Here is a 23,044-nt window from a genome sequence, read left to right as displayed (position 1 = left end):
TGTGATTGTAAATCATAGCCCAATATACACCCTTGCACAAGTCTTTTTAAATAAAGGTGAGTGAATCTACATCCCTAGGAGAAGATTTTTTGATGGAAGAATACAATACATGTATTTTTAATATTTGATGGACCTAACTAGCCTTTTTCTATATTTATAATTTTTTATACCATTGCAGATATAACCAAAATAAGATCACAGTGAAGAGTGTGGCATTGGAGATACAGGGGTACACATAATAATCATGATTATTATGTTTCAGTTATTTGCTACTCCACTAAAGAGCCAGCATCAGTGAGCATGGCCCCTGGTCCAATTTAGAAAGTCTAACATCAGCCAACACATCTATTAAGTACCTGTCAAATCCTGGACTTCTGGCTACCATGAGGTGGGCTTGGTGTTTTACATGCATTACTTTATTTAAGCCCACAATATCCTAGGAAGTTAGTACTATTGTTATCCCCATTTTACAGATGAGGAACTGAGTCCTTAAAAAGATAAATAAAATTCCAAGGTCTCACAATAGTTGTGACTTAGACATTAAATATAATGATGACCATGCTTCCTTGTAAATGTCAGGTTTCAGGTTATACAGGAATTGTTTTATGCATTTGGTGATTTTGAAAACACTTTCTTTTATCAGCTTATCTGAAATTAGAGACAATAATTGCCTTTGAATGCCATTAATTGATAATATTTTTGGAAATATGCCCAGGTCCATGGATACAAAAAGTCATTTTTTCTATAAAATACTATGATGTAAAATATTGATAGAACTTCTAGATTTCTAGAAGTGTTCTAGATTTCAAAGACTAGATTTCTAGTCTTTGTCTCTTTAATCACAGAATTTTTATCTTTAAGCATTTCAGTGACTATCAGTATGAAATTTAGAATCCTCTCTTGAAATATATTCATCGTAGTCACTTCATGTTCATTTCATAATAATCAAGACAATCTCCATGGACATGAAGTTAATTTTTGGAAGCATTTAAGATTGTAACTAATAAGTACATCTTTGTATTCATCCACCTCTGTGGTTGGTACAAATATCTTCTTTCTTTGTGTCCACATAGCTTTCATGCTTACTGGAGACCACCTATGTGCATTTGAATTTTTTTCCAGGGCTATACAAGCTTTATAATGCAATCCAAATCACTCCTCTTTCCTCTGTTCTTTCGCCTTCCTTTTCCTATAAACCCAATCTTTGTCTCAGAGGGGGCTGAGAGATAAGTGAGTAAATCGTATTCCTTTACCTTTTTCTGTGGCCAGTACTTTGGTCATGAAAGCACTGAGTTCTTTTTGCCATTTCTCACATCCTAGGAAGGGTCTAGGAAGACCCCTTTGATCATAAATTGGATTCCAGGTAGACTTTTAATTCTGTAAGTCCTGATTTTCTGTCCATTTTGTTTCCATTTCTAGTGTTCATGTTTAATATAATAGAATATTCTATTCTGAACTTTAGCTGTTTGGTAGAGTTGCAAATAATAGTTGAATTAGCCATGAACAGCATAACAAGCAATGGCTGTTTCATAAATATGATAACAGTCGTTAGTAGTAGCTAAATTAAAATGACTATGTACTCTGTGAAACAGGTGGCATGTTCTATGTGTTTTACATTATTTCATCTCTTTAATAGCATCATGGAGTAGATTATAATAATATATGCATCATGCAGATGAGGAAATTGAGGCTTTGAGAACTTATTTATTGGATTTGCACACAAGTAAAGTTGTAGAGCCAAGATTTAAAGCAATTTCTGTTTAAATTCAGAGCCTTCGTTCTTCTGCATGTGACGTTCTCTCCTTCCTCCGTCCCCCCACCTTTTCCTCTTTCATTCCTCCTACTCTTCCGGTTGACCTGGGTTTGAAAACAAGCAGTAAGTTTTATGGATAGAATCTCTATAAAAATTATCACACTTCTGATCCCTGTGCAACAAAATAAAATGGAGTCTAGATATAGAAGCTTTTGTTTCAGGCTTTACAAAGAAAGAAGGGCAAATAGAGAAAAAAAGAAGGAAAACAGTCATTGCTTGAATAAGTCTCTTGGCCAAGAGAAATGCACAGATCTTTGAAATTTCAAGGGAAAGTCACTACCAATGAAAAATCCTGCTGTGTAATAAGCTAGTAGAAGAGATTGATGAAAGTGGGTACGCAGGATTCATGGCCTTAGCAATTCAGGTTCAAGCTTTGTATTCATAGAGAGACACTTCTCTAGTTTCGGATGCACTGAGTCAGCTGACACCCACTCACACAGCATACTGAGAATGATGCAGGAAAAAATAAACTCTCTGGATGTCCCATTAGTAATGTGGAAAATGAGCCTGGTAGAAGAAAGATGAGGCAAAAATCATCTCCTTAAGTCATTTTGTTGCTAGGTGAAATACAACTTTTAGAGTGCTGACTGGGGAAGGGCGGTTGACTTCAAGAGGAAGGGTAGATACACAAAGAGCAAACTCGGAGGATCTGAAGACTTGAGGATACTCCAAGTGTCATTGAGTGTCCTTCATGCCTCTACCAGGAGCCCTACACATTATCCCACCACCACCCTATACAAGGTAAGTCAGTCAGACTCACTCCATTTCACAGATGGCAAAACTGAGACTGGAAGCTACTAAGCACTATGTTTGTCAGCCTGTAAGACACACATGTGGACAGTGAAAAGAGCTCTTCTTTGAAAAAATAATATTAAAATCCTTTTTATTGTATATGTTTTAGAATTATTTAAAGGTACTTTGTATATGCTAGAATATGATGGGAAATCATGAGATAAAGGTTGGCAATAATATTCTGCTACCCTTGGGAAAATATGCAATGACAAAGAATTATTTGGTAGCAGAGAACTCTGATGGAACATAATAATATACTTTGTGTTCTAAAATGTTAGAATGCTGGTGAAATGCAATTCTTCCTTTTATCAGCTGTATTGCCTGTGGTTTCTCATTTTTGTTAAGAAAACCACTGTGAGGATGTAACTATATTATAGTCTTGTACTCTGCCATAAAAGGATAGGATCAGAAATCATTATTTTATGTTTTGGGCTTAGGTCTTCCATTGGTAATTTGAACACAGGTTGTGTGTGTGTGTGTGTGTGTGTCTATACATTTTATTGTACTGTGTATGTACACACAAGCACATGCATACACTTAGCTTTGTAAATTATATGCCAGAAAAAATGCGATGGAGCCATGCTCTTGTCATTTTCCCTGGGGTCTCTTACTCGATGTGTAATGTTATCTAATCTTTAATGATTCTATGTAGGACCTCTCTCTCCAAGCTACATCATTCGTCATCATCTTCATCATAATCATCATCATTATTTTATTAATAATAGCAAGAATTGGTCTAAATCTTGTTAAGAGTTAAGAACTGTGCAGTGCATTTATATTCATTTGATCATTTAATTAAATACATTTCTTATGTATTGTGCCCCAAATATTCTCACCATAGTCATAAAGGAAAATAACAGTAAAGTCTGTCAATATGCAAGCTATAAATACATAATCACTATTTATAGCATATTAAACTTTCCAAATTCAACCTGTAAGAAACACAGTCATCCGTTTTTCTGATAAATATCACAATTTTTAAACATAGCATAAAACAAGGACTTAATTATCAAACAGGTTTGAATATTAATTTATGGGCACCCTTAAATAACGACAACAGCCTATTCCAGCCTCTTCTATCTCTGCAAAGAAACTGCTTAAATTGCAAATCATTTTTATCAACCCATTAAAACAGATGCTCCATTAGGCAACGCTTGGCCTGCTTTCATTCAGTTTGTCCGTGTACTTGAACATTAAAGAATCATAGAAATAAATCCATCTATATTACTTTAGAAAGTTTCTCAATATAATGGGAGGAAAGAAATTAATTTTTAAGAGCTAGCTGAAGTTTAAGTTGAAGGTTAGGCTAAAAGTAATACAGAAGTCCACTTACTATAGGGAGAATTTCTTTCTGTTGGGGAAAAAAATACCCCAGTGGACCCGTTAGTTAGGAAAATGAGCCCGATTCTGAGGTTACTCTAACATGGCAGAAATTTATACAAAAAGCATATAGTAGTCTGTTGCTCTTTGCCTCCGTAGAACAATCCCTCATTTTTCTGACAATATCCCCAAATTTTGTTTGGGATTCCCCTTGACTATTCATTTCTGTGTTCTTTATGTTGCCTCCCTAGGGCTGAAGCACTGACCCTGGCTTAAGCCGTGGCCAGCATGTTGGTTTGAGTTGGCCATGGTCAGTCCAGTTAAAAAAAATGTTTAGGATTCTTATACGGCCATTAGAAAAGGCATTCTTTCTTTCCCAGTGTACTTGAACATAAAACTATAGAGACTGACACTGCTGTCTACCACATGGAGTCTAAATATGGAACCAACACAGAGGAAGAAGAACCAAGCCATGGAGAAGGAGAGCTTGTCCTAGTCACTGCTTGAACCTTTGCACTCAGTTCTGTTTGAAACCAGCTCTGTCCTGGAACTTGTTGGTCATGTGATGCAATCTATTCCATTTTTTGCTTAGATTAATTTGGTTTGGGTGTTTTGTCACTTGCAAATAACTCTGCATATTAAAGTAGATGGAATTTTGAATTTTCTCTTTAGTAGAGAGGGGAGATAGGAATTTGGAAACTCAGAAACTTGGGGGAGAGAAAAATGTAAAAGGAGAAGATTCTTGGTAGGAAGAGAAGTGTCAACTGACATGGCTTTGGGTGGTAACTGGAGAAATAAAAGATTTTGTATGGCATAAGGAGAGTGTGGACAAACACACCCTTTGTAATATGTCATCTATTCTGTGCCACACTGACATGTTGAGGATGGTGTAAACTTCCCATCAGACTTAGGAGAAGGGCTCATGCCATTTTGTTGAAAATTAGACTGTATCAATATTGCAAAAAAGCTTTTAATTTCACTTTTTTTAGATATAAATATGACCTTTAAAAATCATTTGATTTCATCTAGGAAGAAAAATGAGAAGTTAAATAATTTTTAAAAACATTTAAGTAACTTTGCTATACTTGTCAACCATTGCCATATAATATTAAGTAATAGCATTTTAAAAATATGTCAGTTCATCCTGAATTGGGTGGGTTTAAAGGTATTTGAACTGCCATCAATCTTTTACATACTTCTGTATCTAAAGAACGGACCCAGGCCAATATGTCCTATTAGCTAGTGAAGACTCTCATCTCAAGAGTAATAAGGGACTGTGTGGAGTCCTGGCGATTAATTTAACTCACTGAATATCAGTCTTCTCAACTGTGAGACTGGGATAACAATAGTACCTCGTGAACATGAGAAGAGATAAGGGCACATGGCCTTTAGCATGGTGCCCCGAGCAGAGCACATGGGAAACGTTTCTATTGTTATTATCATTTTCTTCCCATTCTGTACTTAACTGAGGTACAGGTTTTACAAATTGCGAGTTTTGAAAACCTGGATTCCATTGCAAGTTCTGTTATTAGCTTGCAATGTGACCCTTGGTCTTTTGGACCTTAATCTCCTTGTCTCTAAAATGAGGGTGACTAGACAGTCTCCCATGTGCCTTCCAGGTCTGAAATATCTGGATATTTCACAATGTCTGCATATGTCTGGGTTCATGCTTCTTTATCTCAGTGTTAACATATAGTCTCTACTTCATAAATATAAAGAGTAAGGCAAGTGAATTGATGACTACCTAGTGTCTTTTTCTTCAGTGTGTTCTTCGTAGGCAGTGAACTTCGTTCCACATATTTCACACAAATATGGGAGAAGCTAACATCTCTAAACCAATACTGTGAAGGCAGTGCAGCCTGGGTCAGAGGCCCCAGTTGCCACAAAACCAAAATGCCTTCTTCTGTGTTCAGTAGCTATTCCTCTCTCTTCTGGGTAAAAACTTCCTCTTCCCTTCTGCCACCTCTAATAAAAAATGCTTCAGGCATGAAAAGAGGACAGAAGGAAAGTGAAGGAAGGCAGGAGAAATTGGAAAACTCAGGCTTATGTTAAATTAATTTTTGAAGAAAGCCATCTTCTTTGGAACTTTTCTTATCAATTTTACATCTCCCTTCTATTTTCACCGTCCTCATTTCCAGACTTAAGTAGTATGAGGGATTAAACCTTTTACTGGTGAGGAAGTATGAGTATTTACCTGCATTTAGTGAAGAGAGAAAATATTTTATTAGCAGACTGCAGTTGGGGAAAATTGATCTGCCTGCTTTATGTGGGAAAATAAATGTGTCCCTTTCACCTAAGATTGGTGCATCAAACTCTACAAACTTCAATTGTCTTGACAAAAATGATTTAACCCACCATGGAACAATAGGGAGACTGAGGAGAAGGACTAGAGGATGGAAAAGATCCTCCGAGATCTAAGCTTTAGGCCTCTCACCACAAGAAACCTCAGCAGGGGAATCAAACAGCATCCTAGAGAGTGGGGTACCCTAGGCGACCTGTCTGCAGGGGAGCACTGTGCTTCTCACTTAATAAGTTTGTGGTCTTTCAGTGTCTGCTGAGCAAAGTCATAGTTTTGTTTTCAGTCCAGTTACGTCATTTCCATCTGCTGGCAAACATGAAATGAGATCCCACATTAACTACAAACAAACAAGTAGTTCCTCAGCAGTCTCTGGGCCCCCATAAATAGTTGGGAAATGAATGAATGAAACAAAATTCAATACTGTGAATTTGTGAAAAAGTTTACTAGAATTTGGCCTAAAAGACAACCTGTGTTGCTTGTGTTTCTTTCTTTTATTTTGATAAGGTCTTCAGCCCAATTGCCAACCAGCAGTGGAGCGGGATTTACTTTCCATAGACCGAGCGTGATGTTCTCCTTCCTTCTTTGAGGAGATGGGAGCTTGATTGGTTGGGGGTTGCACACCAACCTGAAATTCCAAAATCCATCCTGGGGTTGTGACAACTGTTTAAAAGTTTGAATTGATTATCAACAAGGAAGACTGAGAAAATTCCATATATATATGTTCTGATGGTTTTCACTTATCCTAAAGAATTAGTTCTTACGATCCTGCGAGACACATTACAGCAAGGCCACATATTACTGCAATGATTAGGGACTGCCTTCTGTCTACAGAACATAGAGTTACAGGTCTTCATAGTCCCCACCAGACTTACAGTGCTAATGTGTACATCTACCTGGGTTCTATAGACCCTGAATTTGCCAACTATTGATCTATTTAAACATGCCAAATGGAGGCGCCATTATTTTAATCCACCTTGACAAACTCCCTAATTCTATAAAACAAGCAAGCCCCATGGTAAAGGCTGCCTGTGGACTTTTAGACTCTGGAATGAAGTGTCAATAGGAATAAAATCTGGGGATGTCTCTCTCTATCTAAAAAGACTAGACTTGGACATACACACATATGTGTCTGCCAGCAAAGAACAGAATACTAAATTGACGGAACAGCAAAGTTGTGGTGACTCTGATAAAAAGTTTCCATGCATTGTCTCCATGGTGATGCCTGCTTTTTAAGGAGGGTGCCTTTATAAATTAATATACCTAAGATAAAAAGAAAAAAAAATGCATATCCACTAAGAGAAAGATTAAGAGGGTTTTTCTGGGTTTTGTTTTGCAACAGATCCTGCACTTTGGTAATATTGCTCTAAACCTTTGTGTTTCCTTTTAAGAGACCAACCAAATCCATTTCTTCACCTTGGGACTTAACAATTACATTTGCTTATCTCTAACTGCCAGTGCCATTTAGACTTTCATCACATTTTTGCTTTTGTTAAAAATGCCTGAGATTCCAGCAGAGCCTTGTTCAGAGCTTTTGATTGTTAATATTCATCAGTTCAGAAAATTACCTTTTTTTTTTTCTCATTTTTGAGTTGAAAGTCCAGCAAATAAACAGCATAATAATGTCAGGAAGTACAGGATGATTCCTTACTTTTGGCAGGTGATATTTTTGAAGTTCCCAGCATGGTAACACTGCTTCATGTTATTCCTGAATACACTTTATATTGAAATTATTTTAAGTTGATCTGGCACTTTGTTAGCCTTCATGAAGATGGGACTGTTTTTTGAAGATTGCTTTCCAGTTACCCGTAAGTCAGGAGTTTTTAATCTTTTCTTTCTCCAGGTAATTAACATTTAGTCCTTCTTGTCCTTTTCCCCAGGTTCCATGATTTTTTTTTTTTTTTATTTATGGCTCAACATTTATGGGTTGTTTGAAGCTGAGTTTCTCAAAAATGTGATATACATTACTCAGTACATTTCCCAAATATGAACAAGACCTAAAAGACACATACAAGGTCTCATTATGGTTAAATTCCCAAAGTTCATGTTTTAAAAAATATTCATCAGAAAGTTTTACACAAGCACACACCAAAAAAAAAAAAAGTGAAATACGTAAGACAGTTATTCTTTTGCATGAGAACCAATTCACATTAAAATGTCCGTGCCTTTCACAGAATATTTCCAGTTGGAAAGCTACTCTTTTAGCATGGTAAAACTCCATAGATTATCCCTTGCTCTCAAATGCCTGTGTGTATATTTATAATAAAAAGAGAAGAGAAAGTGTTCTTTGAACAGAAGACTCTTCTCTCCTGGGCTTGAGTTTCCTTAAGCGGCACCAGCAGCTTCTCATACAATGATGATTTGCACTTAAGCCATTAGCTTTATAGACTTCTCCAAACACCTTCTGAGACAGAAGCCCTGGTTTCCTGTCCAATGTTGTGCTGACATTCTTATGCAGAATGCTTGTTAAGAGCATTGTCATGCATTTCCAAGGAACCTTAAAAAATAATAAATCCGAACCACCTTGCTACTATTTTCATGAATAAATGCCAGCGTCTGACCTTATCTCTTGGCTCCGCCTGGCAGTAACTTCTCCACACCTCTGCTCTATGGGTATTGTCAGAGAAAAAGGATGCACGGTTTTATCATTTAGGGAATTATTCAATCTTCCTCAGACCTTTTCTAGGAGGAATAATTCTACATGGGGATAAATACGGGCTGATAAAAGTAGGTCACTCCACAATGTAGTTTTTTTTTTTTTTTTTCCCCTAAGAAAAACCAGAAGACAAATTGGGACATTGTAAACCCTGATCCAGACATAAGTCAGTAAGAGGATGTTGTAAAAGGCAGGCCAAACTAGAGGAAATGACTGCCTTGAAATAGAGTGAAAATTGCGATATGGTAGAAGCCATTGTCCATAGCCTTTGAAGCTCTGCCCTCTCTTCATAGTGTGGATCCATAAAGTTTGCCTGATTTTTGCTGCCACTCTAAATATAAACATATTGTTCATACGGGTTAAAGTTCTCAAGTTTGTGAATGATCCATACACTAAAGGTAATAAATTAAGTCCTGCCACTGCTGTTAATGCCATCTGTCATGTGCATCCAATGAATGAACGCATTCACAAGTCCATGAGGACTATCTCCTTCAGGTGGATTTGATTACGCTAGTAACCTCACCTTCTCTGAGCATCTTTCTATAAGCACTGAAAACAGTGTGACCGGCTCTTCCCTGCTGCTGGCTGCATCTAGCTCCTCTTAAAACACTGTCATTATTATACACAAGTCTTCAGTATAGATACATCAACTTTTTGATGCTGTTTATACTATGAATTTAAAAGGTACAAATACAAGGGCAATTTAAGTCATGTATGCATTAACTTTCTATTTCTATCAATATCTATTGCTATCAGTCTTTAATATAAATTAGGTATTCTTAACTGGGTGATGTAGAAAAGAACCTTATTGTTACTGTCTCTTGTTTTTATCTTTTCTGTATCCTTTCCTTATGCAAACCCCTTCCTCACTCTGTACTGTCCTGGTGAAGCCCACAGGGGTTGATCAGTGACCTACAGGCTAGGCAATCATAGGACCACATCTTTCTAGGGAAGTAACCTGGGCCAGGCCAATCTGTCTTTATCCAGAACATTACAAACTGGAATTTGAGAGGTAAATCTCTGTAGCTCTTGCATCATGAGGTATAAGCATGTGTGCTTGGGATTATTATGGCCATCTTTCCAGAAAGTTGCCTATTAGGAAAGAGAAGAGCAGATTGATTCAAAGAAGCATAGCTAAAAGAGAATTGGCCGGGGGGAATGTATATATATACAGTTGACCCTTGAACAACATAGGGGTGAGGAACAATGACCCTCTGCACAGTCAAAAATCTGTGTGTAATTTATAGTTGGCCCTCATCCCTGGTTCCTCTGTATCCCTGGTTCCACATTCATGGATTCAACCAACCTCTGATCGTGTAGTACTGTAGTATTTACTGTTGAAAAAAATATCCACATATAGGTGGACCCACACAGTTCAAACCTGATTTGTTCAAGGGTTGCTTCTCCTCCGCATAATGAAAATGGTCTTGTAGTTAGCTTGTGGGTCGATGACCATAGTGAGAGTTGTACCTTGGCATCTGTCCAACATCCCTGAGCCTCTGAACAATGAAAGAACAATCTTCCCTCCACGTGACCTTTCACACCTACTGCTTTCTCCCTGGCAGAGGACCAGGAAAGTGGAGGAGACACTTTTCCTCCTTCTGTTTTACTATCTGATGAGATTTACCCCCGCTCCGTTACCTCCTAAACAGAAAAATGTTACTCAGGCAACTATTCGTTCATGTCATTCGCCTCTCAAAATTCACTTTTTTGTGTAAGTTGTTTTGCATTAAGTATCATAATGTCCAGAACCACCTTTGTCTCACTAAACCAAAATGTCTCACTGATATATATATACATATCATATATATATGCATTTCATATACATATATACATACATATATTATATATATAATGCTTATTTCTTTTAAGACAAGTATTTCAATCATAAATACAGAAGTTTTCTCAGAACCTCATTAGAGTAGGATTCTCAGTTTGAGGTGCCTGGGATTTGGGAAAAAGGGTGGAGCATATGAATAAATGATTCAAGCACTGTTTCTCAAAGGCCAGTCCTTGAGATGGCTGCACTACCATCATTTTCAAAAACTACTTGAAATACAGATTCTCAGGAACTGTTTGCCAGACACCACAGTTTAATAGATCTGGATTGTGTTCTGGAAATTATACAATTTTTTAAAAGCTTTCTGGGTTATCTAAAGTGCTTCCTTCTGATATTTTTAAAAGTTACTTTTGAGGTTAAAAAAAAGTAAATAATAATTCAGATAATTGAGCCTATGGGGGGAAAATATAGTGAGTAAGAATTAGACATTGGAGGAAACGAATAAGGGTTGATTAGAGAAATTTATTGTATTGAGATTATGTCTTTCATCAGCAACAATTCCCATATGAAGAGACACACGTGGGATGGGAAGTGGTTTAGGTTCATCGCAAAGACAATTTGAGGTCATGCAATGGTGTGGTGAGATGCTGGGTCAGGAGTTAGGAGTCGGTTTAATGCCAGACAAGCCACGTGATGCTGAGGAAGCCACTTAATGTCTCTGAACCTCAATTTCCCGTCTGCAAAGCCCTGTGATGGTAATAACTCTTTCACAGCATTTTTACAGGAGCAAGAATAAGTCATGTAAGGAAATGTGCTTTGAAAACTGCAAATAAGTTATGTAAGTTCAAGTTCTTACTACTAAGAAGTAGCTGGTTATAAGGACTGCTTGATGTGAAAGAAGATTGAAGGGAAGTGAGGGAACAGGCATCTTACTGTTTGTTTAGAACAGTTTGTTAGGTGTTTGTTTCTGTTTATTTGAGGTCATGGATCCCTTTGAGAGTATGATTACAGATTCTCTTTCTGAACATCGCCCATGTGTACCAAAAATGAAAAACTTTGAAGACAATTTCTGGTTTGTATGAGCTAGGTCCTGTCTTCTCTTTTAATTTGCTACTTTCTTGACTTTTTTTCTCTCCATTACTTGAGTGTGAGCTTCATGAGCTCATGGACTTTGATCTGCTCTCTGCTGCAACAGCACCAATACCAGTGCCTGGTCCATAGTTGGGAGCCCCATAGCTACGTGCTGGACACGAGTGGCTTCTAATGTGCACAGTACAGAGCTAGCTTCATGGAGCTAAGGAGATAAATAATGCCTGACCCCCAGGGCTGAGCCATCTAGCAGAGAAAGGGTACAGGCAGATGGGCACATAACTGTTAAGGAAGTATTGAGAAGATACATACCAAAAGTGAAGCGTGCTGCACTTTAGAAATATTGCAGAGGAAATGACTGGGAGGTGACCTCTGAGCAGGGCTTGAGTATGGATTTCAAGTGTAGAAGGGGTCAGGGAGTGAATTCAAGAGTTACAGAATGTTGTTATAAAGCAGAAACTAATACACCATTGTAAAGCAATTATACTGCAATAAAGATGTTTAAAAGAAAAAAAAGAGTTACAGAATGGCTCAAGAAAAGTATAGAAACAGATAAATAACATGGCAGAAGTTGAAGAACAGCTGCCTTTAGCTAAGTTTGGCTAACTCATATGCTTTGTTGAACCCTCCTGATGTTTTTAAAAATAGGAAATTTTACTTAAAAATATAAATCTCTTCCTTCTCTCAAAGAGTAAGATGTGGCATCTCTGAGCCCACCCCCGGCATGGAGCAGTGGCTGTTCCCTGTACCTGAGGTGTGGCTTCCCTCCTAACCAGTGTCCTTTCAGCACCACGCCCCACAATGTCATATATTTATGGAAAAGCTTGGTTTATTCAGAAAGTCGTAGAGCACATCAGACATCAGATACCTGCATCTTTGTGAAAGGGGCATTTATGGAATGCTTCCTGTTGTGGAAAAATCATTACCAGGTAGAGTCACTGTATGTTGGAAGCTTGCTATTGAAGACCAATAGAGCTGAAGTAGATGAATTTAAAACAAATCAATGAAAAAAAAAAAAAACATGATGGAAAAATATGTGTAATTAGTATGAATAATTATGATTTGAATGGAGGTGACGGAAACAGGCATCATCATTGTAGGTAAATACCCAGTAAGGAAGTTGCTGCAAATTATGGAGATGTGATTACATAGAAGAGGGTGTTTTTGGTTTTATGAATTTTGATTGTTGAATTCAACAATTGTGTTCATCATAAACTCACAATTTCTAGTATGTCAATTATCATGCTAATTGACCCCCTCGATCAAAAAAAAAGTTTTGGTGTTGCCCATAGCCTGAACACAAGCAAGAAAGAAGACAAAGCATAGGAGAAAGATTAAAAACCTCGGGAGCCAGGGCTAGAGGAAGAGAAAGTAATTTGCTTTGACCCAGGCAATAAATCTGCCAAGCAGTAATGACCATCTCCTGGCACCAGTAGTGGCATTGATCAAGTGAACTGTCCCAGGCTGTCACCCCCCTTCCCCTGAACCACAAAGCCTCTCCTGATTATTGGTGCCACTATTTATGAACAAATGTCAGAGAGCAGAGATAAAGGTAGGATACAGGTGCAATGGCCTCTTTAAGTTAATGCGAGCCCTGATTGAAATCATCACAGATGCCATTCTGTGGACCAAGGGAGGCACTCTCTTCTGTTTGTTATTTTTTCACCTGTGGAAGTGTTGCCAGAACTTGATATTCAGACAGTTTCAAAGTTCTCATTGGAGCAAAGAAGCACAAAAGCAGACCAAGAGATTTATGCAGCTCTGTCGCATTGGTGATTCAGCCACATGAGTGTGGTCACAGGTAAGGAATTTATTTTCCTCATCTGGAAATTTTAGGACAAAGTTTCAAACATGAGGTGAAGCCGATGTTTTTCCCTGCCACCCAGATTTATTTTAGTAAGTCTTCTTTATATAAGTTGTTCGATGCGATGTCTCTGATTTGTGACCCAGTTCTTTTATTTTCTTTGTCACTTAAAATTAGTATAATATTCATAAAATGACACTTAATCTTCATTTTAAGTTGTTATTAATTATTTAATATGTACAAAAGTAGATTTATATCACATGTAAGATATGAGGAAAAATATAAACACCTATGTTCATCCTCTAGCTTAAGAAATAAAGTTTTACCAATACCCTCCCTTCCCACATCCCTGTGCTCCTCACGATTCCATTCATCTTCCTCCCCACAGACAAGCCATGACTACGGTGAAAATTGTGATTCAGCACTCTCTTTTTCTCTTTGTAGTTATACCACATGCGTATAGTCCTAAGCAACATATGACTTAGTTTTGCAGCCTTTTGGAATTTCTATAAGTGGAATTATGCGTAATGTATTCTTCAACTACTTTTTCCCACTACTCAACATTGCATATTTCAGATTCACCTATATTAATGTGATGTCTGGGCCGGGGGTCAGCAAACAACCACCCAGGAGCCAAACCTAGCTCACATTTATATTTTGTTTCATTATTTTATTTTATATTTTATTGTGTGTTATTTATTTTTTTACAGCCAGCTAATTAAAAATGATTTTTTTTCCTCATTTTTAAATGGTGATATTTTAAATAGTTACATAAACATAATAGCTATACAAATCTCTACATAGTACCCTCAATTTTGCTTCATAGCCTGTGAAGTCTAACATGTTTACTTTTTGGATCTTTAAGAAAAAGTTTGCTGACCCATCCTCTAGGCCTTTAGGTCATTAATTTCATTGTAAGAAGATTTTTTGGTTTTGTTTTTTGGTAAAATATCTAGTCTCAAGTTGAAAGCCACTTGATTGGGTCTATTTGTTTGCTATCATAAACACTGTAGTATAAACACTCTTGGGCCAGTCCTTTGGTCTACAAGTTTATGTCCAACTGTAAGTTATGTGCCTTTTCAGTTTTAGCAGACAATGCCACGTGGTTTTCCAGAAGGGTTGTACCAATGTGTAGCCCCACAAGCAGTGCCAGGGTAACAGTAAAAGGAGCCATTTATCTGTTTTCTCTACTTCCCTTATCAAACGTTGTCTTATGTAGCTCACTGCTTGGGTGTGTGCTTAGAGGAACAAGCTAAGTAAAATCTCCCATAGCTATGTCCTAAGGTATTATGTGCACGTTTCCTAATAGGCTATCATAGTTCCTGATATATGCTGTTTTATGATGCTACAATAATAGTCTATTAATTTATTTTGAGATAATTTTATTCAAAACTGTAAAAATACATTAAATTTTGTAGACATGATGTATATGTATATACATTCATGGTGATCGAATGTTAATAATATCTTTGCTGGTGTATGTATTTTAAAAAAAAATCAAAGATACTTTTTCTAATTGTTTGCCAATTTATACAAAACTTCAAGTTACAAAATGAAGTTTCAATAGAAATAGGAGTAATAATAGCAGTCTGTGCTGGATGAAATGTGATTTTTGTTCAAGGAGACAAGAGTGTCTGACAATCAGGTTACAAGCTCTAAAGACTGTTTTGCTCTCAGAGTTGATTTCCATACCATATTCTCACTCTCAGAGAAATTGTACTTCCTCGTGGAAATGAGAACCAATCCATCTTGGGTATCGGTGCTTATGTAGATGGCTCTGTTTAGAAATACTATTATAAAGCTAACCCAGGAAGTTCAATTTCTCTCCCCAACCAGCATATCTTTGGAATTATTTCCCTTGCAGATCAATAGAACAGAGAATAGAATTGGCTTCTCTTTGTGGGCATTCCTCCTCCAGGTACCCCCAAGTGCTCTGTGTAATGAAAAACAGCAATGTTGGTGCCTTTAATAAAACATTGACAATAATGCTTTCTTTTTCCCTGGCATTACTGAAGAAATGGAACTGATTTGGAGTCAAACAACATGAGAAAGATGCATTCTCTTAAGTTAATATATCTGAAAAGCATACATATTATGGACATGTCAAAGTTCTGAAACAGTAAATTCCCCGTTATCCAGAGTGGTCAAAGAGTGAAACATCCTTGTTTATTTTCAGTTATTTGTCTGTCTTCACGCCATCTACCATGAGTAATTGAGGGCAGGGACTCTACCGCCTTTATCTGTGTATATCTTGGCATATAGATACCTAATATTTTTATTGAAAAAATATGTGAATAAGTGCAGTAGATTAAATAAGTGCACCCTATATTCCATGAGGTGATTATATATCAATAATGACTACATTTTAATTGATTTCCTGAAGTGTGCTAGATGCCAATCACCAATGCTGAAAGGAGCAGTCTCCAATATTTACACCAAAATTATAGCAAATATAATCCTATTAGTCATTAATAGTGTGGCTAAGATTTCAAAATATGTCACTATCTTCTAGCCGTTGCTCTGCACATTAATTTACTTTATTTTTTCTAGTGTCAGAACTGGTTTTGTAATTTTGTAATTTAATTCCCTGAGAATATAACTGCATACCCAGAATGTCCTATCACTCTCTAGCCATTGAGAATAGAAAATAAGGAAAATATAGTCCTTCAATCTGATAATCTTACAAGAGTGTTGAGGAGGAGGGTGAAACTTGACTGCTTGAAACAACCAAAAAAAATGTACTAAATTAAAAGTATTGGTTCACTAGAAGAGGTGATACAGACAAAAGTGGTAAAGGATGAATCTAGAAAAGAACAGAGCAGTGAGCACCTGCATTGTCAGGAAAGGGCAATGAAAGACCTGGCAAGATGAGCACTAAACAAAGGAGAGAGTGCAAAGTGTGGAGGTTTTGTAGTGTCCACCCTGACCTGTCCAGTCTCATACCCAGTATCAGGTAAGAAAGTGGAAACAGGAATGTGCTTCAGGAAGAGGAGAACCAGCTGTTATACTTTCTGGTTGGTTGGATGATGGAAGGTGATGACGGTGTCTGTACATCATCATCATGGTTGGCTTGCTTCTTCCTGGTTGCCTCTGTCTTCCGTGAGCCAGGGCTTTCACCGTGAAAGGAGGACCGAAGGAACCAGCCATAGCACCACAGCATAGAGTAACGGGGAACCCTTCCTTCTATTCCAAGGTTCCCTCTCCTGCCTTCGTCTCCCCTCCCCTCCCAACCCCTCCCTGCCCATTTCCTTCCATTCTCTTCCATTTCCTTCCCTTCCTCTTGCAAGTCAAAGAACCCAGTATCAAATATTTGAATGAAACTGCAGACAGAGCCTGACTAGAGAGTCTCTAGAACTTTAGGTAGACAGACCTAGGTGTTAATTGAGCTCTGATAACTGCACTCCATGTCCTCATAGGCAATTTCCTTAAGTTTCCTAAGCCTCAGTTTCATCAGTGGTAAAATCAAGTTGGGAATACCTGCATTGGAAAACTACATCGAAGATGATTTAGCATTTCTGATACCTAATTCATTTCCTAACGCCACATTAATTGTTCAAAATATTTAACTCTTATTGATACAACTCCTTTTAGGATAGCAATAGGGCAAAATACTTTTGTTAGGAGCTCCTGTGTGTCATGGGCTCCCTATACAATAATATTCTCATTTTTATAATGGCCCTGTAATGAGGCAACGATTATCCCTCACTAATGAAATACCTACAGCTCAGAGAGGTTAGGTGACTTACCCAAAGTGACACTGCTGGGATTTAAACCCAGGTCTTTCTGGCTCTGAAAACATGCTTTTATAAAGTATACCATGCTGCCTTCATGATGAAGGAAGTGGGGACCACATTGCAAATGGTCAGATGTTTTGTCAATAGTCATTCAGCTAATTGGCAGTAGAGTCTAGATGAGGACACAGTACTCTCATCAGCCAACAAAACTGTCAGATTAGTCAGTTATGGCTGAAGAGCTAGTTGGATTTTAGTTAGCTTGTCCTTTGGCACAGAGGATTGGCAAACAGGCAAGGGACCATCCAATGACTCAGGAGCAATATGAGTGTATTGGTTGTGTTTTGGATTTATTTTGTTGAATTTCATTTTAAAGCTACTGGAGCAATACTTGTCAGGGTCTAGAGCCATAAAGAGGACTAATTCAACAATTGTCTCTGCCTGAGTGGGAAATGCCCAGTCTTCCACTAAGGTAACATGTCTTTAGAACATGTTCAGCTGTGGGAAAGGAGATCTCATTCCTAAACTTGAGGGATGCTCCATGTCCCCCAATGGATATTTACTGAATGATGATGGCATTAGGCTGTCAGGGTCTCTGCTGAGTCGGGAGGTTTCCCCTTTGCCATCTACAGTCAGCAGAGATACTCAAGTCTAGTTCCTCCTCCTACTCTTCCAGGCCTTCTCATTTCCCACTCCTTCCTCCTTCTCTTCTCTGCCCACCTCATTTCTCACCTCTCTTTCCTCTCCCTCCCCTGTCCCCTTTCCTTATTCTCCTCCTTTCCCTCTCTTCTTTCACCTACTCTTCCTCCTCCTCCTCTCCTTTTCCATACCCCCATTCTTCCTTCCTTTCTTATTTTCCTGTCTTCTTTCACCTGCTCTTCTGTATTCTCACCTCCACTAACTTCTTCCCCTCCCTCCTCCTCCCTCTTCCTTTTTCCCTTCTTGTTTCCTTCCTCTTTGTTCTTCTTCCACCATACATCTTTATATCTCATTTCCAATTCATTTTTAATTGAAAGATTTATTCAGATAATTGCAGATTCATGTGCAACTCTAAGAAATAATATAAGGAGACTGCATGTACACTTTATCCAGTTTCCCCAATAGTAATATTTTGTAAAACTATGCTATAATATCACAACCAGGATATGGACATTGATACAATCCACTGGTCTTATTGGATATTCTTAATTTTACTTACTTATTTGTGTGTGTATCTCCTTGTATTTAGTTCTATACAATTTTACTGTGTGTGTAGTTTTGTGTATCCATCACACAGTCAAAATACTGGACAGATCCAACACCACAAAGATCCCTTGTGTTTTCCTTTTTTAACCACTGCCATCTTTCTCCTGCCCCAGTTCCCAACCCCTAGAAACCACTAATTTGCCTTCCAGTACTATTACCTCCAAGACTAAAATTGTGTTATTTCAAGAATGTTATACAAATATAAGTGATTTAGCAGCCATGAAATCACAAATATTAAGGAATATGGTAAGAGGGTCATTAGATATTAAGCTTCTATACAAGAACGAGAAGATCAGGAGTAGCCAGAGGCCAGGGCAGTACAGATGGGGTGAGAGTGAGGGAAGCCTTCAAGACAGCACGCATGGTGGGCCTGAGAAGCTGGCATGCTATCAGGCGTGGAATGGCTGAACAGATTAGACTCCTCCTGTCCAGGGGACACTTAATGGTGTCTAAGAGAAGTGTCGTGGAGCTGAATAATGGGAAAATCTACTTTCAGCAAGGATGTTTATAGAAAATTGAATTTACTAGTAAAAATGAGTTGAATTGTTCTCCATTCTCTGAGCAAAAAGAAAACAACCATTGGAGACAACTAATTACTCTGGCGAAAGCAGTGTCTATAGAGCCAAGCAAAGGGACCAAGGTCACCCCCTTGGGTTAGCAATTACTCTGGCATTTCACAACATGTTGTTGGAAGAAGCAAAACTATCATAGATACCAACTGATAAAAATTGAAGCTAAAGTGAACTCTTGAGCAAGTGAAGTAATAAGGTCTATAAAAAGCAGCATGTAATAATATATTCCTGAAAAATGGAATCAACCAGCCCCAGTGCAGGTGCCATGGAAGAGGGGTCAGGCATGGTCTACAAAGTAGACTTTCAGAAGAGACTAGACTTGGTCTGATCACATGAGAACAGAGAACATTTTCTTATCCCACATTCTTGTGAGAAGAAAATACAAATTGATATCAAATATCCCTAAATAGTATTTACAATGTGTATACTCAGTCTTTAAGCCCTTCACAGCTAAACAGATTTAAGTCTCACTCCAGGGTGGAGGCCCATTCATTCAAACATGAGCCACTCCAAGTATTGTTTATTGATTTAACAACAGCCGCAGGGCCAGGGACTTCTTATTTGCTTTCCACTCTATCCTCGGTGTCCAGGAGAATGTATGTATTCAACAGATGTTTATTGAGCGCCTACTTCATGCCAGGCACCGAGGATACCATCAAGGCATTGGACAAAAGAGACCTAATCTTTTCTTTTATTGGAACTATGGACTATGAGTCTAGTGGGGGATATTTCTTTATGTATTCAACCAATGAGCACTTGGTGAATACCTACCAAGAGCCAACTCTGTTCTAGACAGGAGGTGGAAACAACTACAAGAAAGGGATGGAAAGTAACCAAGCTGATCATTAGGGAGATAAACAGATGGGTGGTTTCTGGAGTGGACCTGTGCAGGGAGAATGTACAGAACAGAATGGTGTTACAGAGCATGACTGAATGGCCACACAGACTGGGACTCAGGAGAGGCCTCCCGGAAGAGACAACTTATACACTGAGAGAGCTGCATAATAAAATTGTGAATCGGCCACTGAAAGTCCTGGGCGTGGAGGATTCCAGGCTGATTAAATATTTAACAAATCATTAAATATAGTTGTTTAATTACCGCTATCTTAAGTGCCATACTGATTTTTATAACTTGCATTTCTCCGTCTTTGAATTTGAAAATACCCTTTACCAGTTTTTTTTCCTCTACACAGAAAATGTTTCCCATGTGGTTAGCAACTTTTGATAGTTTTTCCACCTCCTAATTCAGGGTAGTTGTGTTCTGGGGATAAGGCTTGATTTTTTTTTGTTTGTTTGTTACTTCTGCCTTTAGGGCAAGAGATACCACTTTTTGCAAAGTTAGTTTTAAATTTCTCTACGTTCAAGACACCAAGAATAACTGGAATAACAAATAAATAACAGAAAAATATTCAGCAGTTGACAATCATCATTTCCAAAAAAATTAAAAGCTATGTTAAATGGATTATAATATGCTCAAACACATGAAAAATGTGCTTCAAAACACAGCTGGGGAAAGATGTTTGTTCTTATTAAAAGTTGCTCAGAGGCATTATCATAGCAACAGAATCTTTAAACATCTACCAACACAAAGACCTGAAAAATAACTCTTTTTTTTTTAAATGGATAACTTAATTATATTAGATCTATATCACTTTATTTTATTTTATTTTTTTAATTAATTAATTTATTTTTGGCTGTGTTGGGTCTTCGTTGCTGCACGTGGGCTTTCTCTACTTGCGGCGAGTGGGGGCTACTCTTCATTGTGGTGCACAGGCCTCTCGTTGTGGTAGCTTCTCTTGTTGCAGAGCACAGGCTCTAGGCATGCGGGCTTCAGTAGTTGTGGCTCGCGGGCTCTAGAGCGCAGGCTCAGTAGTTGTGGTGCACAGGCTTAGTTGCTCCGAGGCATGTGGGATCTTCCCGGACCAGGTCTCGAACCCGTGTCCCCTGCATTGGCAGGTGGATTCTTAACCATTGAGCCACCAGGGAAGCCCTGAAAAATAACTCTCCATTGATTTTTTTCACCTGCTGTATTTTATGTATTCTGAAAGCTATTGGTACTCCTTTAACAAGGCCTTCTTCATATCTGCCAGATTTTATGAATGATCATTTTTTGCTGATTCAATCTGGGAAAATCCCTTTTGCTGAGACAGTCCCTAATGGCCACCCTTATAGTCTTCTTACTTGTTTTATTCCTCAAGAGGCCTTGCTATTTCTCCAGTCTAAGCACAGAAGATCTGAACAACCAAAAATAGCTTTAGCTGGATTTTCCTTCAGTCAGTCCTCTGCTAGACAGTATGGATTTTTAGATCTTAGAGTTCAAAGAGATTTTCTGGTTCATATCATCAGAGGCCAGATCATGCAGACACAGTATCAGTAGATAGTTGCTTCATGCAGACTAAAACTCTACCTTCTGCTTTTTCGCTTGTGTTTGTCATGGCTCCTTCCAAAACGCTCCAATGTGAACCTCAGATCTTCTAGTCTCTATACTTAGATATGCCTGAGTGGTGGATTGAAGTGATCACAGTGGACTTAGGTCAGATTTTCTTGATATGGTATCTGAGACAGATTCTGATTTATTAAGGGGGTGCTCTCAGGAGAAACTTATAAGGATGTGAAGGAAGCAGGATAGGGCAGGGTGAAAAGTTAAGTAAAGATGTGGTTTTAGGTGCTGACGCAACTCAACCTGATCCCATAGGGAACTCTGGAGCCTAAGTAGCACCACAAAGTTGTCCCAGCTTGAGAAGACGATTGGGTTTTTTACGCCACTGTAATAGCCAGTCATTGGCTATGGGCCCTCAGGGAGGGAAGAAAGTTACTGTCTGTCAGGCATTTCTAGGTGAGGTGAGTCCTGTTGGGACCTGGGAAGTTCTCCCAAGAAGGGTATAGCTGTGAGCTGTGAGCTCCCAACAATCCTAGCAATTTGGAGATGGGTACACCCCTCTGGCAAAGGGAATCCAAGCAGGAAATCAACAATATCTTCTACACAACTCAACATGTTGCCTTTGTTGTTGTTGTTTTATTTTTCCTGCCATCAGCCATCGGGGGCTGTGAGGCCCTCCACGTTTCCAAAGCAATTTTCCCTTCTGGGTAAACTGTTACAGATTTGTAACTGATTCTTTTTAATTCACTCCTCAAATGGCTCAGCTTGAGTTTGAAACATCAAGAAGCTCCAAACAAAAGGCATAATTACTGAGGTTGAAAATGTCATTGATGATTTATTATCTGCAGGGTTGGTCATGATACCCTGAAATGGCATGTTATGTTTGTCAGTTAAGAGGACCTTTAAACAGCAGTGAAGAATTTCCCATTAAGAAACAAAATGTTGATTTAAAGTTTCATGCTTCAGTTGAATCCCTCCCTGCCAGCCTCTAGGGAAAATGCACGTGCTACTAAATAGTACTTAGAAAGCAAACCAAGGCAAGAGCTTGGAAGAGCTGTACAATTAGATGTGATGCGTAGACTCAAACTTTCAATTCAGCTGTGAAAGGCTAATTTAAGGATGCCTCATCTGGCATCTAAGTTAGAAAGCTACTCAATCTTCCAATCTTCTTGATATAAGTAGAGCAACCACTGTTTATGAACTGCAGAGCCCTGGAGAATAGGTGTTAGAAAACAACAGACACAATAACAGTAGCTACCATTCAACAACTGTTTCTGTATGATTCAGGTACTGTCCTAAGAAGTTGATATGTCTCATTTAATAGTTAAAGAAACCCTGTGAAGTACACATTATTATTCTTGCTTTATAGGTGAAGCAACTGAAGCACAAGGAGTTCCTATGAAGTGAAAATTGCCAAAGATGCATTGGACCCAGTCTCCGCTCTCACACAGCCAACTCTGAAATGAAGGTAAGATTACAAATGTGAACTCCAGCATGTAGAGGTATGTGATTATGTCATGTAGATCTGAGAGGATTTCCTTAAAATAAAAAGGAGGAAAACAATAT

The 23,044-nt window shown here is 38.2% G+C and overlaps 1 long non-coding RNA gene across 1 annotated transcript in view; it reads left to right on the top strand.

The window, feature by feature from the left end:
• LOC309614422 overlaps nucleotides 1-23,044 on the top strand; it is a 173,112-nt gene continuing 150,068 nt past the window's right edge. Inside the window, exon 1 of the long non-coding RNA XR_014236168.1 lies at nucleotides 1-22,946. This is a non-coding gene — a long non-coding RNA (uncharacterized lncRNA). The remainder of the gene's footprint in view (nucleotides 22,947-23,044) is intronic.

The sequence above is a fragment of the Balaenoptera borealis genome (assembly GCF_965194805.1).
Source record: "Balaenoptera borealis genome assembly, chromosome: 16".
Classification (NCBI taxonomy): domain Eukaryota; kingdom Metazoa; phylum Chordata; class Mammalia; order Artiodactyla; family Balaenopteridae; genus Balaenoptera; species Balaenoptera borealis.
Note: the sequence above shows the minus strand (reverse complement) of the source record. Positions and strands in the feature narration are given on the sequence as shown.